The sequence below is a fragment of the Balaenoptera borealis genome, assembly GCF_965194805.1.
Source record: "Balaenoptera borealis genome assembly, chromosome: 16".
NCBI lineage: Eukaryota > Metazoa > Chordata > Mammalia > Artiodactyla > Balaenopteridae > Balaenoptera > Balaenoptera borealis.
In genome coordinates this window covers 77,989,892-78,005,357 of record NC_138872.1, presented here as the reverse complement: position 1 = coordinate 78,005,357, position 15,466 = coordinate 77,989,892, and the positions used below count along the sequence as shown (strand labels likewise).

The window sequence follows — 15,466 nt, the reverse complement described above, 5'->3', positions numbered from 1 at the left end:
ACCAGTTTCCTGGGACCTGTTCCCGTATATACTAGGATGTGAGCCATAGATTGTGACGTCCCTTGGCTGCTGTGGAGTGCAGGGCTGGCCACCTACTTGGGGGACACCCCTGCATAGTCACTGTGAACCCTGTTCCTGCTCTGAACCAGCCGCAGTCCCTTTACCTTGACTCATTCCACAGGAAATATTTATGGAGCACCTGTTATGTGTTTGACACATCTGGGGATAGAATAGACGTGCTTCCTGCCTCAGAGACCTCACAGTCCAGCAAATGAAGATGGTTCCTCTTGTCTTCTCTCCATAGGTCAATGCATGTACTCAACGTCCAGACCACAGACCCTTGGTGGCCCTAAAAGGTAAGGCACAGAGCTTCCCATCCCCAATACTCCTCACGGTAAAATCTAATTTAGCTTTGGTCTCCCAAAGAGGAGATTCACACTGGAGTTGGGTGTGGAGTAGGGGATTCATAGAGCCCTTTTGACTCCGAGATTCCAGGATTCTAAGATACTGTTTTCATTAGGACACAAAACCACCTCCATTCACAGATGCACAAGGAATTCTATTACTTCCTGTATTTTTTTTTTTTTTTTTTTTACTTTTGTAAAATATCCTTGTTAGGCACCCTGGAGATTTTTGCTTTGTCTTGTTTTGTTTTGTGGAGTTGTATTTAAAATTTCTTATTGATTAGAAAAATAAGGCATATTCATTATAGATCATTCAGAAAATAGAAACATTACAAGAAACAAAAGAAATTTAACCCATAGTCTTGGTGCCCAGAGATAACTAGTTTTGGCATTTTGCTATATCATATGTGTACACTGATGTCTTTTTATGAAACGAATATCATATTTTATATAAAATTTGGGGTCCTGCTTTCCTTATTTTACCTTGAGGAAGTTTTTCCCTACCTCAACTATTTTTTTAGGTTGTATGACATTGCATCACAAGAACGTATTAATTTACTTAACAAGTCCCATATTGTTGGACATTTAGGTTGTTTCTATTATTTGCTATTATTACTAGTACTGTAATGAACATCTTTGAGCACAGGTACCTTCCCTCGAAATAGTTTCTTAATGATGGAATTGCCGGTCAAATAACATAAACGTTTTCAGACTTTTAAAACACACTTTCAAAGTAGTACAGTATAATGAAAATTATACTAATTGTATCAATTTCCTATTGCTCTTATAATAAATTACCACAAACCGTGGCTTAAAACAACACGATTCCCATTTTACAGTTCAGTAGGAGGGTGAGAAGTCCAAAATGGGCCTCACTGGGCTAAAATCAAGGTGTCAACAGGGCTGTATTCTTCCCAGAAGGTCCAGGGGAGAATCCATTTCCTTGCCCTTTGCAGCTTTTGGATGCCACCTGCATCCCTTGGCTCATAGCCGCTTCCTCCATCATCAAAACCAGCAATGGTGGGTTGAGTCCTTGTCCCATGTCATCACTCTGACCTTCTCTTCTGCCTCCCTCTTCTACATCTAAGGGCCCTTGTGATTATATTGAGCCCGCCCAAATAATCCAGGATGACCTTCTTATTTTAAGGTCAGTTTATTAGCAACCGAATTCCCTCTTCAACCTTGATTCACTCATGCGATGTACCTTAACATATCCACAGGCTCTGAGATTAGGAAATGGACTTCTGTGGGGGGCATTATTCTGCCTCCCATACTTATTCAGACCACAATAAGTGGTAGATAAGACACCTATATCATTGCATCCTCTTCTGCATTAGGCATTTATACTTTTTTTTTTTTTTTTTGGCTGTGCCATGAGGCTTGCAGGATCTTAGTTCCCCTACAAGGGATCAAATCCAGGCCCCTGGTAGTTAAAGGGCCAGGTCCTAACCACTGGACTGCCAGGGAATTCTCAGGCATTTATACATTTTTAATCTTTGCCAAATTAGTGGGTGAAAAACAGGTTCTACTAGTTGTTATTATTATAACTGACAGTTTTTCACCATTTATATTTTTTCTCTCTAGAACACACCTGTTCTCTTCTATTGTTTTATCTGTCTTTCCCACCTTTACTTTTTAAATGAGATCTAGGAAAAGCCACCTTAAGGGTGTCTGAGAATAATCCATGACCCAAACCTAAGAGACTAAATACCTGTCACCTCATTTACTTGGCAAGAGGCTCGTCTCAAATCCCAAAGTCCTCCCCTTTCCAGCCCCCAGCTTCTCCCAAACCCCCATTCAACCTCCTGGAAAGACTAGCAGATGTCCTTTAGGAAGCCTGACTCCTGATAATATGTTAACACATAATATAACACAGGCTTATTCAGGGAACCAGTGGACTCAACCCAAGTGCCACATAGAAAAACCCTTGGAACAATGCTGGGACCACCTTTCTGGAACCTTCCAGACCTGATTAGAGAAAATCCATTATTGAAAAACCATCATCTCTGCTATAATCTGAATGTGTCTCCCCAAAATTCATAGGTTGAAATCCTAACTCCCAAAGGTGATGGATGGTATTAGTAGGTGGGGCTTAAGTCATGAGGGTGGAACTCTTGTGAATGGGATTAGTGTCCTTATAAAAGAGGATCCAGAGAGCTGCCTAGTTCCTTCCACCATGTGATGTTGCAAGAAATCTATGACCCAGAAGAGGGCCCTCACCCGACCATGCTCCACCCTGATCTTGTGCTTCCAGGCTCCAGAAGTATGAGAAATAGATTTCTGTTGTTTATAAACCACCCATTCTTTTTTTTTTTAATTGAAGTATAGTTGATTTATAATGTTGTGTTAGTTTTAGGTGTAGAGCAAAATGATTCAGATATATATATATATGTATGTATATATACACACACTCACATACACACACACACACACATATACATACATATATATTCTTTTTCAGACTCTTTTTCTTATAGGTTATCACAAAATAGTAAGTATAGTTCCCTGTGCTATACAGTAGGTCCTTGTTGGTTATCTATTTTACACATAGTAGTGGGTATATGTTAATCCAAATTCCTAATTTCCCCCCTCCCACCCCCTTTTCCCTTGGTAACCATTAGTTTGTTTTCTATGTCTGTGGGTCTATTTCTGTTTTGTACATAAGTTCAGCTGTATCTTTTTTTTTCTTAGATTCCACACATAAGTGATATCATGTGATATTTGTCTTTCTCTGTCTGACTTACTTCACTTAGTATGATAATCTCTAGGTCCACCCATCTTGCTGCAAATGGCATTATTTCATTCTTTTTTAAGGCTGAATAGTATTCCATTGTATATCTATATACCACATCTTTTTTATGCATTCATCTTTCAATGGACATTTAGTATAAACCACCCAGACTATGGTATTTTGTTATAGCAGTCTGAACAGACTAAGGCAGAAATTGGTATCGAGACGTGGGGTCCTGATATAACAAATGCTTAAAAATGTGGAAGCAGCTTTGGAACTGGGTAATGGGTGGAGGCTGAAAGAGTGTGGGAGTGATGCTAGAAAAAGCCTCCACGGCCATGAACGGACTGTGGAAAGCAATTCTGGTGAGAGCTCAGAAGGAGAAGACGAGAGTTGTAGAGAGGCTCCATCTTCTTAGAGAATATCCAAGTGATCCTGAACAGAATGTCCCTAGAAGTATAGGTGGTAAAGGCAGCTCAAACAGACTAAGTTGGGAAGGGAGAGAGAATATGAGAGACTACAGGGATTTCAGGGAGCTAGGCCCCAGGCGGCCAGGGCACTGCATCAAGCTCCCCCTGTCTCTGGGGCATCTCAGAAGCCAAGGGGACCTGTGGTTGGGCTGTTGCTTGCTTCTTGGAGTTCTTCCTTGAGGGCTGAGGAGGAGACACCTGCTAGGGGCCTGGGGGAGCTGTCACCAACTTCGCACCCTCCCGCTGAGGCTCTCTCCAAATCTGCTCAGCGCTATTTAGGACAGAGGGTGAGGGAGGGCAGCCCAGGGCCCCTCCTTCAGAGGTGGATTATGGCCCAGCTGCAGCAATTTGAACATATCCTCTGGGGTCTTATCAGCCACTCCCATCCCAGGTGACATCTCAAAGTGTGTTCATCGTACTTTGGAAGTAATAACTGCTGTTTCCCCCCAAATCATATTTCCTGTGCCCCTCGGCCCTTCCCTCTTCCATCCTCCCACAGCAGCTGGAGATGCTGGCCCCATGCTTTGTGCAGGAGGAAGATCTGAGTAGGATGGACAGAAGGAGTCCCATTTTTTCTGGGGCTTGTTTAGGAAAATGGAAAGAGCGTGAAGACAACTAACTGGGACCAGAGGGAAGGGGTGCATGGTGGGAAGGGGGCTCCAATTGCAGGTGCCTGGGTCTAATGGGGCTCTGAGAATGGACAGAGGACCGGTTTGGGGGCTTACGTCTAGGGAGGTCTGTGGTCATGGCCGTGACAGTTTCGCCAGGCTGGGGTCTGCTGTAGGACGATGGCTACCTCCCAAGTTTGTGGCAGGAGACCTGCTCCGGCCCCCGGTCATCCTCCTGCAGAGGGAGATCTCCTGAGGAAGGACTGGGGTGGAGACACCGCCGGGGATAAGTCTGGTTAAATGCTCGAGTGGGGTCAAGCTGGCTTTCCTCAGAGGTGACGCGAAATGACCCTCTGAGAACCAGAGTCTGTAGAAATGGCTGAGAAGGATGAGAAGCACCCTTGAGACCATTCAGTCCTCAGTGGTGATCAACCAGGTGCGCACACAGGTGGCAGGAGGAGAACGGACCCTAGGGAGCATCACAGGGTCTTCATTTCTAAGAGTTCTCATACCCTTAATGGTCCCTACCTCCATGACTGTGACAATCTCTCTTTAACTCATGCATTTTTCAATAATGGCTGTAATAATAACACCATTTATGCTTCCCGGATTTGTAACAATCCCTGATTACTAATGAAATTGCTGCTTTGCGCACTTGCGTCGTAGAGAACCGATGGAAGTGCCATGCCTTTGGAGTCCTCGGCTCCATAAATGACAGCCACTGCCGAATATTTGTAAACATGTTAATTTCCTCCTCAGGAAAATGTGGGTTTTGGGTTTCACTTGATTTGAGACCTGGCTTCTTTGATGGAGTAGTGGGTGGTATATAGCATGTGAGATGTTGAAAACCACTGAGGAATTTCCATCTGCCTGCTCACCGCTTGCGAAGGCTGAGGGCTGCAGGGCTGGGACCAGGTCTCTTCAAGGGGAATGCCTGGCTCGTGGCTGGCACACAGTTGAAGTTGTTTAAACTGTAGGACTCAGCCCTGACCCCTGACTTCCAGCCCCAGTCCTTCCTCAGGAGGGCGGTGATGCTCGCTAGAGTCCGTTCTCCACCTGCCACCTGTGTGCGCACCTGGTTGATCACCACTGAGGACTGAATGGTCTCAAGGGTGCTTCTCATCCAACTCAGCCATTTCTACAGACCCTGGTTCTCAGAGGGTCATTTTGTGTCACCTCTGAGGAAAGCCAGCTTGACCCCACTCGAGCATTTAATTAATAACCAGACTTATCCCCGGCGGTGTCTCCACCCCAGTCCTTCCTCAGGAGATCTCCCTCTGCAGGAGGATGACCGGGGGCCGGAGCAGGTCTCCTGCCACAAACTTGGGAGGTAGCCATCGTCCTACAGCAGACCCCAGCCTGGCGAAACTGTCACGGCCGTGACCACAGACCTCCCTAGACGTAAGCCCCCAAACCGGTCCTCTGTCCATTCTCAGAGCCCCATTAGACCCAAGGGTCTAATGTGTCTTTGGAAGATCCCAGAGAGTAAATGGCCACTGCTTCTGAGGGACTGCCTACACCGGGTGTGGATGTGGACGTACCCAGGGACCTGAGCGCCCAGCTCTCCTAGCTTGTGCAGCAGAGATCCCACTACCTCTGTCTTCTTAGGCATCAGACTCTATCTTAGTCTGTTCAGGCTGCTGTAGCAAAAATATCATATACTGTGTGGTTTAAATTACAAACACTTGTTTCTCATGGTTCTCGAGGCTGGGAAGTTCAAGATCGAGGTGCTGGAAGATTTGGTGTCTGTTGAGGACCTGTTTCCTGATTCATAGATGGCCGTCTTCTGGCTGTGTCCTCACATGGCGGAAAGGGCGAGGGAGCTCTCTGAGTCCTTTTTAATAAAGACACTAAACTCATTCATGAGGGTGCCACCCTTGTGACCTAGTCACCTCCTAAAAGTACCACCATCTAATACCATCACCTAGGGGTTTAGGTTTTAATAAATGCATTTTGGGGTGACACAGACGTTTCAGTCCATAGCAGATTCCATTGCCTCCCTTTCCAGCTCCTCTTTCCCAAAGTCCCCTTCTGCACATCAGGATGAGGTCCAGCCTGCCCCTGTTCTGGTCCATCCCAGGGTTCACTTTCTCCTACATCCTGGGGATCTATTCTGTGTTTGGGGTCATATGAGTGATACAGGTGACTTGGAGGCTTTTCAACCTGGAGACTAGCTTGCAAGTATCAGCAGAGCAATGGTGAAGAGGGAAAGCCTAGATGTGGCAGAGGGGAAACCTCATGCAACTGCTGGAAAGTTATTTTACGAAAATATTTCCTTGCTATTAAAAATAAAAATGGAACCCATTTGAAAGGCTTTCACCTGGAGATTCTTGAGAGCCTCTTCTCTTGCTTCATGGTCCATTTGGAGAGATCTCTCATTGCCATGGCCAAAGGTATGCTCTTAACCAGTGTGTCCTGGAGCTGGCTCTTATGGGTCACAACAGCTGACTGTACACATCTCTGCATTCAGGCATGTCAGATTGAGAGTATTAACACCATAGACATCTGCAAACACCAGAAATCTGCCCCCGCACCCAGAGCCAGCACACCATGCTTCTAAATGACCTCCACTTACCTGTCTTGCTGTGCTAACCAGTGGTCCTCCTTTCCTCTGTAAAACCCGCTGACCAATGCCCTCGCCCCTCCGAGGCTCACAGCTGTTCCAATCAGGGAAACTGGATGCTTACCAAGAGTCAATTACCCTTGTCCCAAACCTGTTCATGCGAAAATTATTTGTTATAGCAATTACAAAATTAGGTAAATATTGCAGTACTGATGGAATATGAGTAGGAAGGTAATAGAGTTGTCATTTCCATGGAAATTAAGTCGAGTGCTTGGGAAAGACTTAATAAAGGCAAATTGCTTATAAACTGCTGTCAAATTGAGTGCAGGCAAAGCAACTGTGAAATTTGGGGAAGGATTATACAAATGGGGAAGAATTCTGGGTCCCAGTTGCTTCGAAGTGTCTTCAGTTCTTGTTCTACTTCAAGTGAATAGAACAGGAGATTTGGAAATCAAGTGGAACTCCAAGTAGTGAGGATGTACCCAAAGAATGGATGCATATTTATACATTTTTAAGTTAAAATAGGATATTGCAGGTGTGCTTGTATCGTTTTTTTGCGATTCCGTGCTCTAACCCACGTTTTGGTGATGCTGAGCCATCAGTCCCGATCTTGCTGGCTAAGAGGCTTCTGTTGTGACCTGTGCCACCCAATCATCTCAGCCACACTGTGGCTTTATTTTAGGCAAAGATTCAGCCTTTTATTCTTAGCTCTGCCATCTTGAGGGTTTCTCCTTGTCAATTACAAGGTTCAACCTGAGACTGCTTTGTTTGTCTTCCATCCACGGCTTCTCTACTTGCAGCCAGTTCATTCTTCCCTTGTGAACTGAACACCCTCTTGTTCTGCCCTCCCGCCCTCCCCCCCCTCCCTGACCCCCGCCTCTGCTCAGGGAGCTTCTGCTGTACAGCCCTTCCCCCATCCTCCAAGCATGTTGGCGTCCTACTCATTCTTCCAAACTCAGCTCTAGCATCATTTTCTCCAACTTGCTCTGATCCACTGACTGGAAGTAGTCTCACCATCCTCGACATTCTCAGATAATTTTATCCATGTCTTGCTCATGATCTGGATGACTTCTTATGGAAAATTAGCTATTTACACCCTAAGACTGGGGATCTGAAGGGGACTTTAGAGATCCTGGAATCCACCACTCTAATCTTGTAGATGAGAAAACAGGGCCAGAGCCCTGACATGAGTGGTTCTAAGTGGTCCACGCAGTTAGTAATAATAGAGACTGACACTGAATATGTGAATGTCCCACCTAGAGCACGGTGTGCACTGACCTCTATTCAATGTGCTTTGCGCATTGTAGGTGCTCCTACATGTTTTTTCTTCAAGATTAGATTTATTTGATTAAAGTCTCCCTTATTAAATATGTCCAGATTGGAAAGAACTATATATATATATATATTTTTTTTTTAATTTTATTTATTTATTTATTTATTTTATTTTTGGCTGTGTTGGGTCTTTGTTTCTGTGCGAGGGTTTTCTCTAGTTGCGGCAAGTGGGGGCCACTCTTCATCGCGGCGCGCGGGCCTCTCACTATCGCGGCCTCTCTTGTTGCGGAGCACAGGCTCAAGACGCGCAGGCTCAGTCGTTGGGGCTCACGGGCCTAGTTGCTCCGCGGCATGTGGGATCTTCCCAGACCAGGGCTCGAACCCGTGTCCCCTGCATTAGCAGGCAGATTCTCAACCACTGCGCCACCAGGGAAGCCCAAAACTATATATTTATTGGAGAGAATTTGGAAAATACAAAATGATGTGAAGAAGAAGATAAATACCGCCCTTGGTCTTGCTATACAGAGATGAGCATTTTTAACATTTAGGGTCATTTCCTTCAGATTGGGTGGAAAGAAAAAGAAAGCAAACAAACCAGCATTATGCTTGGAAAAATGCTTGAAGGAAGAAGTGCTTTTTGGGTGAGCAAAAGAAGTGAAGCATTTCAAATCGTATCTCTGATGCCTATCCAACCACCCATCAGCTCACAAAACAAGAATCTGGTGGGGCAGACCCTCTGCTCGACAAAAGGGGTTCAGAGATGAATTACATATTGTGGGTTCCTGCCCTTGAACATTTCAGAGTCTAGTGGAGGAACCAGACATATAAACAGATAATCACAACGCAGGCTGACAATGGAGAGATGAGTGATTTTAATGCAGGATGTAATTACACGCAACATTACGTGACATGGATTTTATGGCCTATAATATTGGGCTGTGGTGGTTTATAATTTCTGTTATCAAACTGAAAGCCACATAACAATGACCAGGGAAACTTTCTTTAAAGGTGATTGTTCATAAAGAGGAAATAATTGGAATTTCACAAACCAGTAATTACAAAAGCAGGAAAGGTTACTATGGTGTACTTTATAACTGTAATCAAAAAAAAATTACAGGGGGATTTAAAAAATGTTCCATTAATTAACTCCATTAAAGGTTACTGTCTGAGATGAAAGATAGATCAACTAAAAATCACACTTAATGAGAAGTTTAAGGGATTTGAAATTGGCAAGTCAGGCAGACTCTGGAATCAAGCCCTTCTTGTCTCTGTTGGTGTTTACATTGTTTGACTACATCATGACAGTTACTTTGGTCATTATTGTTATCATCGTATGCTACGGCCTCTTGTTATTAAGAAGGATATTTTGCATTATTGAACTATTCTAAATTAGTTGCAGGATTTCGGCTCTTGTTCCATTAGTCTTGTTTTTTTATATATATAAATTTATTTATTAATTTATCTATTTTTGGCTGCATTGGGTCTTCGTTGCTGCGCATGGGATTTCTCTCGTTGCAGTGAGCGGGGGCTACTCTTCATTGCAGTGCGTGGGCTTCTCATTGAGGTGGCTTCTCTTGTTGCAGAGCGCAGGCTCTAGGCACACGGGCTTCAGTAGCTCAGTAGTTGTGGCGCACAGGCTTAGTTGCTCTGCAGCATGTGGGAATCTTCCTGGACCAAGGCTCGAACCCGTGTGCCCTGTATTGGCAGGCGGATTCTTAACCACTGTGCCACCAGGGAAGTCCCCCTTAGTCTTGTTTTTATTTTAACCCATCAGGTCAGTTTTTTCCTGAGCTTGATGCCTTTTGCTGTGTGGATTAGTTGGGGCGCTATCTGAGGGAGGCTGTCAGCGTGATGGAAGTGGATGGAGGCAAGAAACGTGAGAGAAAGCAGCCAACGGGGGAACGTGGTCTCCCAAGACGGTGCAGTTTCAAATGCCACCTGGCTTCTGAGGATGGTAAGTGAGTAACTGGTCTCACTGTGTATCCCCCAGGCACCACAAGTGTGTTTCTATTTCAGCAGAGGTGGCCTGGAATAGCTCTTGCTCCGTACATGAAGGTCTCCCCCTTTTTTGGAGAACAGCAGTGATTTGTTCCTGGGTGGGGAATGCAACTCTGCCCAGCAAGATGGCTGGCCAATGAACTGTGTTTCTGGTGCCTTGACTGTGGGCATGTACTTTCCGACTCCGGGCCTCAGTTTTCTCTTCTGTAAAATGGCAGGATTGGATTAGAAGGGGTGCTCTGGGGCATGGTGGGACGCCCCCCCCCCCCGCCTCTCGGTCCTGAGGAGTGCCCACCGTTCACTCTTTTACCCTGTTGCCCACACAAATCCATCTCCTGCCCCTCCCTGCGGCCCCCGTGCCGCTTGTCCACAGCGCTACACATTTCACACCATTAATGGCCTCAGGCCTTTCTGCAGAAACGTGGGTATCTTCACCAAACCCTGATTCATTTTCCTCTTTCCCCTCACGCAGGATGATAACACTTTCCCTCCTTCCTGGAGTGTAGTTTGTGGTCATGTGACTGATTTCTGGCTAAATAGGATTCAGGAGGAAGTCAAGCGTGGCCTGACTTATAAAAAGCCTGTGCAACCCTCCAGCCCTCTCTGCCCCTGCTCTGGAGACTCTGGAGCCACAGGCTAATTGATAGGATCTGACCCTCCCCACCCAAAGGCGGAAAGATTGGGGGAAATTTCTAGATGTCCTCCAATAAATCAGGGCAAGTCTTGGTTTTCTTTCGAAGATCCAGGTGCTGCCCTTAAGCCAGCCTATGGAAGGGAGATCTTCTGGAATAGATTGGGTGGGAAAGACTTTACTTATAATTTATCCACAAAAAAGTTTGGTGCTTCCTCAATAAGTTAAACATAAAATTACCGTGTGACCCAGCAATTCTGCTTCTAGGTATACACCTGAAAGGATTGAAAATAGGTGTTGGAACAAAAACCTATGCATGAATGTTCACAGCAGAAATATTCATGCCCAAAGTAGAAACAATCCAATGCCCATCAAGTGATAAGTGGATAAATGAGATGTGGTCTATCCATACAATGGAATATTATTCAGCCATAAGAAGGAATGAAGTACTGATACATGCTACAGCATGGGCGAACATTGAAAACATTATGGTAGGTGAGAGAAAGCAATCACAAAGGACCACATATTATATGATTTCATTAATATGAAACATTAATCCATAGAGACAGAAAGTGGACCAGTAGTCGCCAGGGGCTGGGGGGGTGGGAGTGACTATTTAATGGGCCCAGGTTTCCATTTGAGGTGATGAAAAAGTTCTGGAACAAGATAGTAAGGATGGTTGCGCAACACTGCAGATGTACTTAGTGCCACTGAATTGTTCACCTTAAAATGATGAAAATAGTAAGTTTTATGTTACGTGTATTTAATCTCGATTTAAAAAAAAGAAGAAAAAAAAAGCTATGCACACAGGTTTTGAGTCAAGGAGTAGAAAGAAAAAGAAAAAAACCCCGCAAAAACAAAAACAACAAAACTATATAGCTGGAAGGAAAGTCAAGGCAAAAAGAAGGCATGAGGCTTAAAGGTCAAGGTGCAATGAACAGTAGCCAAGTAATGGGAGAAAGAGAAAGACGGGGGCGTGGAGCCTGTCGGGACGTGGCAGGTGCACGCTAGGTCCGAGGTGGAGTGATTCTTTTAGTGGGGAGGTAGGAGAGCAGCTTGTTGTGCCCCGGTGTGTGTGAAGAGGGTAGGGGACACTGTGAAAACATTGAAGTGCTTTGGATGCCGTGATTTAAGTGCATTTGAGGTTGTGGCTTCTGACTCTACCAGAGGAAAAAAGTTAGCAGAATGCTGTTCTTTTGGTGATATCTCTAGCATAATCCTTGAAAAATTTCTTTAGAGGAGGCTATGCCTGTGCTGGGCTCCTGTTTCATCCTCTTCTGCCTAACCTGGCCACCCCTCTATCACTGTTCTGCCTCCTGTATCTCCTGCCACCTTCATTTCTGTTGATGAACACGGTGTAGGCCCTCTTAGCTACATGCAACCTTCTGGGGAGATGCCACAGAAGAGATGGCATCTAAGCTGGGTCTTGGAGGATGAATATAATTTCACTTAGTGGGGAGGGGAGAGGACCTTTCAAGCAGAGGGAACGCAGGCTTGGAAGAGTGGGGATTGTCTAGGAACAGTTGGCTAGAGCAAGGGAAGTGGGTAGAATAGATCTGTCTATAAAGCAGCAATGGTGTTACAAGGGGCTGGCTGTCGGACACGGATAGAAGACAATACTATGGCACCAGCTTTTGAGAAAAGAAAAGGCTTTATTGCAAGGTCAACCAGCAAGAAGACAGGAGGTAGAGCTCAAATCTGTTTCTCTAATCTGGGGTTTGGTCAAACTTTTTGAGTTTGGGAAGGACAGTTGGTATGCAGAAGCGCTGGCAGGGCACGTTTCATTTGGAGGGCTTTGGCCATTTATGGTAAAGTAGGGTAAAGGGGGCGTCAGCACTGGATCTTCTTGGGCAACAGACCCTTCACTTCTGAAAGTGTTCCGGCATTCAAGTTCCGGTCATCTTTTATTTCCGTGGTGGGGGAGAAACTTTGGTTCTTGGTATTATTTGAGGTCAAAATAGTCTCTTCTGTGCATGCTTCGCCTACATGATTTACAGTTTTGCTCTGTTGGCTCCGAAAAACAACTCAGTATCTGGTTAGATACAGGATAGGGCCAGTTAGGGCTGGTTCTGCGGTTGCAATGGAACATGTAGTAAAAAGGCTTGCTATGTCACATTCATGCGATGATGGTGTCCATTCTTCCAGCTCTGTGTTTACCAGCATGTTCTAGAACATTCCAAAAGTACAGAGCTTAAGGCCCAGCACCCAGCTTAAGGAGCAACCAGGGAAATCAGTGCACAGTGTCTCTGAAGTGTGCAGTCACCTGAAATGCTGACTCACGTGGTGGCCAGGAAGTTTACTGGGTGGTAGCTGCTTCTGAAGGAACCCTGATGGGAGCATGGGGTCCCATCAACGCAAGCCATGCCCATGAGCACAGTGTTGGGTTTCCTCTTTGATTCTGACTCTCCTCTGGGCCTGAGCATGTTGCTACTTAACATATTATTTTCTCCTTTACATGTAGGCCCCCTGGTTCTTCCAGGGCCACTGGCAGACGACGCAGTGCCAGATCTGCCACCCTAACAAGCCCTGGCCTCCATCACCTCCCCCCACCAACCACTCTCCTTCCTCATCTCAGGTTCTTTATCAAACAAAAGAGCCTGGTTGCCTCTGGGGGGCCACCTAGACCTTCAAAACATAAAGGCATGTTTGCACACATTATCTCTGGAGGAGAGGGCATACCTAGAGGACAGCTTCTCATTTCTGATTTTTAAATCAAAAGCTGTTTCTTCCCCCTTCATTGGACAATAGTGCTTGATTGTCCCCAAGGGACCCAGACTTGACTGATACACAAGAGGTTTTGCTCCTTCTCCTTACTGGGTTCATCCCAATGGCAGCCCACGGGGTTCTCTGCTACCCTTCTTACTGAAGTAGAGGTAGAAGCTCAGTTCCAACTGTCAACAGGAATTCTGCTGTCCTAAGGAGTTTAAATCTTATCCTGTGATAAGTGGGAAACCATTGAAGGCTTTAAATGAGAGGAGTGACATGACCAGAATTGTATAATGGAAGGAATTCTGATAGTCACTTAGAGCAAGAGGTAAGGATCAGCAAATATTTTCTGTAAAGACCCAGATTGTAAATATTTCCAGCTGTCTTGAATAATTTTTTGGGTCCGAATGATCCTTTGCTCAAGGAAGACCATCAACCTGTAGCTTTAGGTTAGGAGTCTAGACAGCATCAACCCTCTTTGGGAATGAATTTGCTTGAGACAGAGTGGCTTTCTGGACCTAAACTGCTCTGTTTGATTTGAAAAGCTTTGTCTGTGTCATAGGCAGAGGGGCCCTCCAGATTTTCTCCTTTAGAGAACTGTTGCATTGGTAAGTAAGGTGTGAGCCACATTTATGATTAGATAATCTTGCTTACTTTTAAGAAGATGTGGACCCTTTTAGGGGTGTGTATGGGGTGGAGAGCGATGGGAGAGGCTTGATCCATGGTTATTCATGAGATTGCAGAGACTCTCTCCAGAAGCCGAGGCCAGATTCCATGAGGAACTGTGTGAGATTCTGCTTCAGGACCCAGATGACAAAGTGAGACTTACGGTCATTGGGGCAGTTGTTCTTCCGGATCCTAGTGTTTGGGAGAATGGGAGCTGGTGTCTGGGGCCCTCTCAAGGAGGACTTCCTCGTAGAGGCAGTGGAGGGGAGGACTGATGCAGACATCAGGTACAAGAACCGGAACTGACTCTCTCCAGGCATCAAGCCTAACACCCCGGGTCTCTCAAAAAAAAACCTCAAGGGGCATGCACAAGAAGCCCTTGAGACCTGCAGGGACAGGTAGGGCTCCACATCATTATTGGGGCATTAATGGAAGAGTGACCTCAACTTGCAATCACAGGTTTTGGAGATCGAAACATATCCATGGACTTGGAAGAAATGACCCCAGGACAGGACATATTCCATATGACAAATGTTGAACACAGGAAGATGAAAAACTGCACCTATAGCTTGGGGTGATCCCTGTGTTGTTCCCCTACCCCCTGCCCCCCGAAAGGCTCGTTTCTTTAAGACTCTTGCAAAATAGCTGGCAATGCAAATTGGGAAGATGCCTGCACTCTACAAGTCAAAGAGAATCTGATCATTCCAAGGGGATGAAGAGAAGGGAGAAGCGCATCCTTTTCTGATGGTAGCGAGACACTTCCAGGGGCCTTTTCTTTCTCCCTCCAGCACGGATCCACAGGTCTTCCATTGCATCATCGCAGCTGAGATGTTGGCTCAGAGGCCTTCATAATTTGATCACATAATTACCAGGAGAGAGGTCGGTGCTTTATGGTTGTCTGCTTCGTGGGCCTCCTTTCAATTACTGTGTAGAGCTGGGTCATAATGGAAAATGGGCACCGTGCCATCCGTTTGAGAGATCTTTAAAGATGAGGCTTTCTGGGCTGCTTTCCTGATTGATTTTTTTGGGTAATGTTGTCACACTATCCTTTGAGGCCCTCACATTCCTCTAGATTTACCTCCTTGGAGAGTAAATGAACTTCAAAGGATGCCTGGTTCTGGTTCATGCATCAGTCCAGCCCTTTGGTTTGGGCTCTTCCTCCATCCAAACCAAGGGCTTCCAGGGCGAGAGGGGCTGCAGGCCTCAGCGGATCTGGGTGAGGGTGCCGGGGCAGTGCCCTCTTCCACACCGTGACTGGCGGGGTTCCCTCCTTTGTCTGGATCTACTGTCTCCCTTTCTTCCTCCCAGCTTCCTGCATGCAGCTCCTGCCACTGCCTGTTCAGTGGAAGAAAGAGTGCTCCAGGGTGCAGGAGGTCTGCTCTTCCACTCTGGGTGCTCCAGCGCAGCAGACCCTGTG

General features: G+C 45.8%; 1 long non-coding RNA gene across 1 annotated transcript in view; it reads left to right on the top strand.

The window, feature by feature from the left end:
* Window positions 1-15,466, top strand: part of LOC309612682 — a 399,141-nt gene that overhangs the window by 310,609 nt on the left and 73,066 nt on the right. Inside the window, exons 3-4 of the long non-coding RNA XR_014235335.1 lie at window positions 305-356; window positions 9,823-10,002. This is a non-coding gene — a long non-coding RNA (uncharacterized lncRNA). The remainder of the gene's footprint in view (window positions 1-304; window positions 357-9,822; window positions 10,003-15,466) is intronic.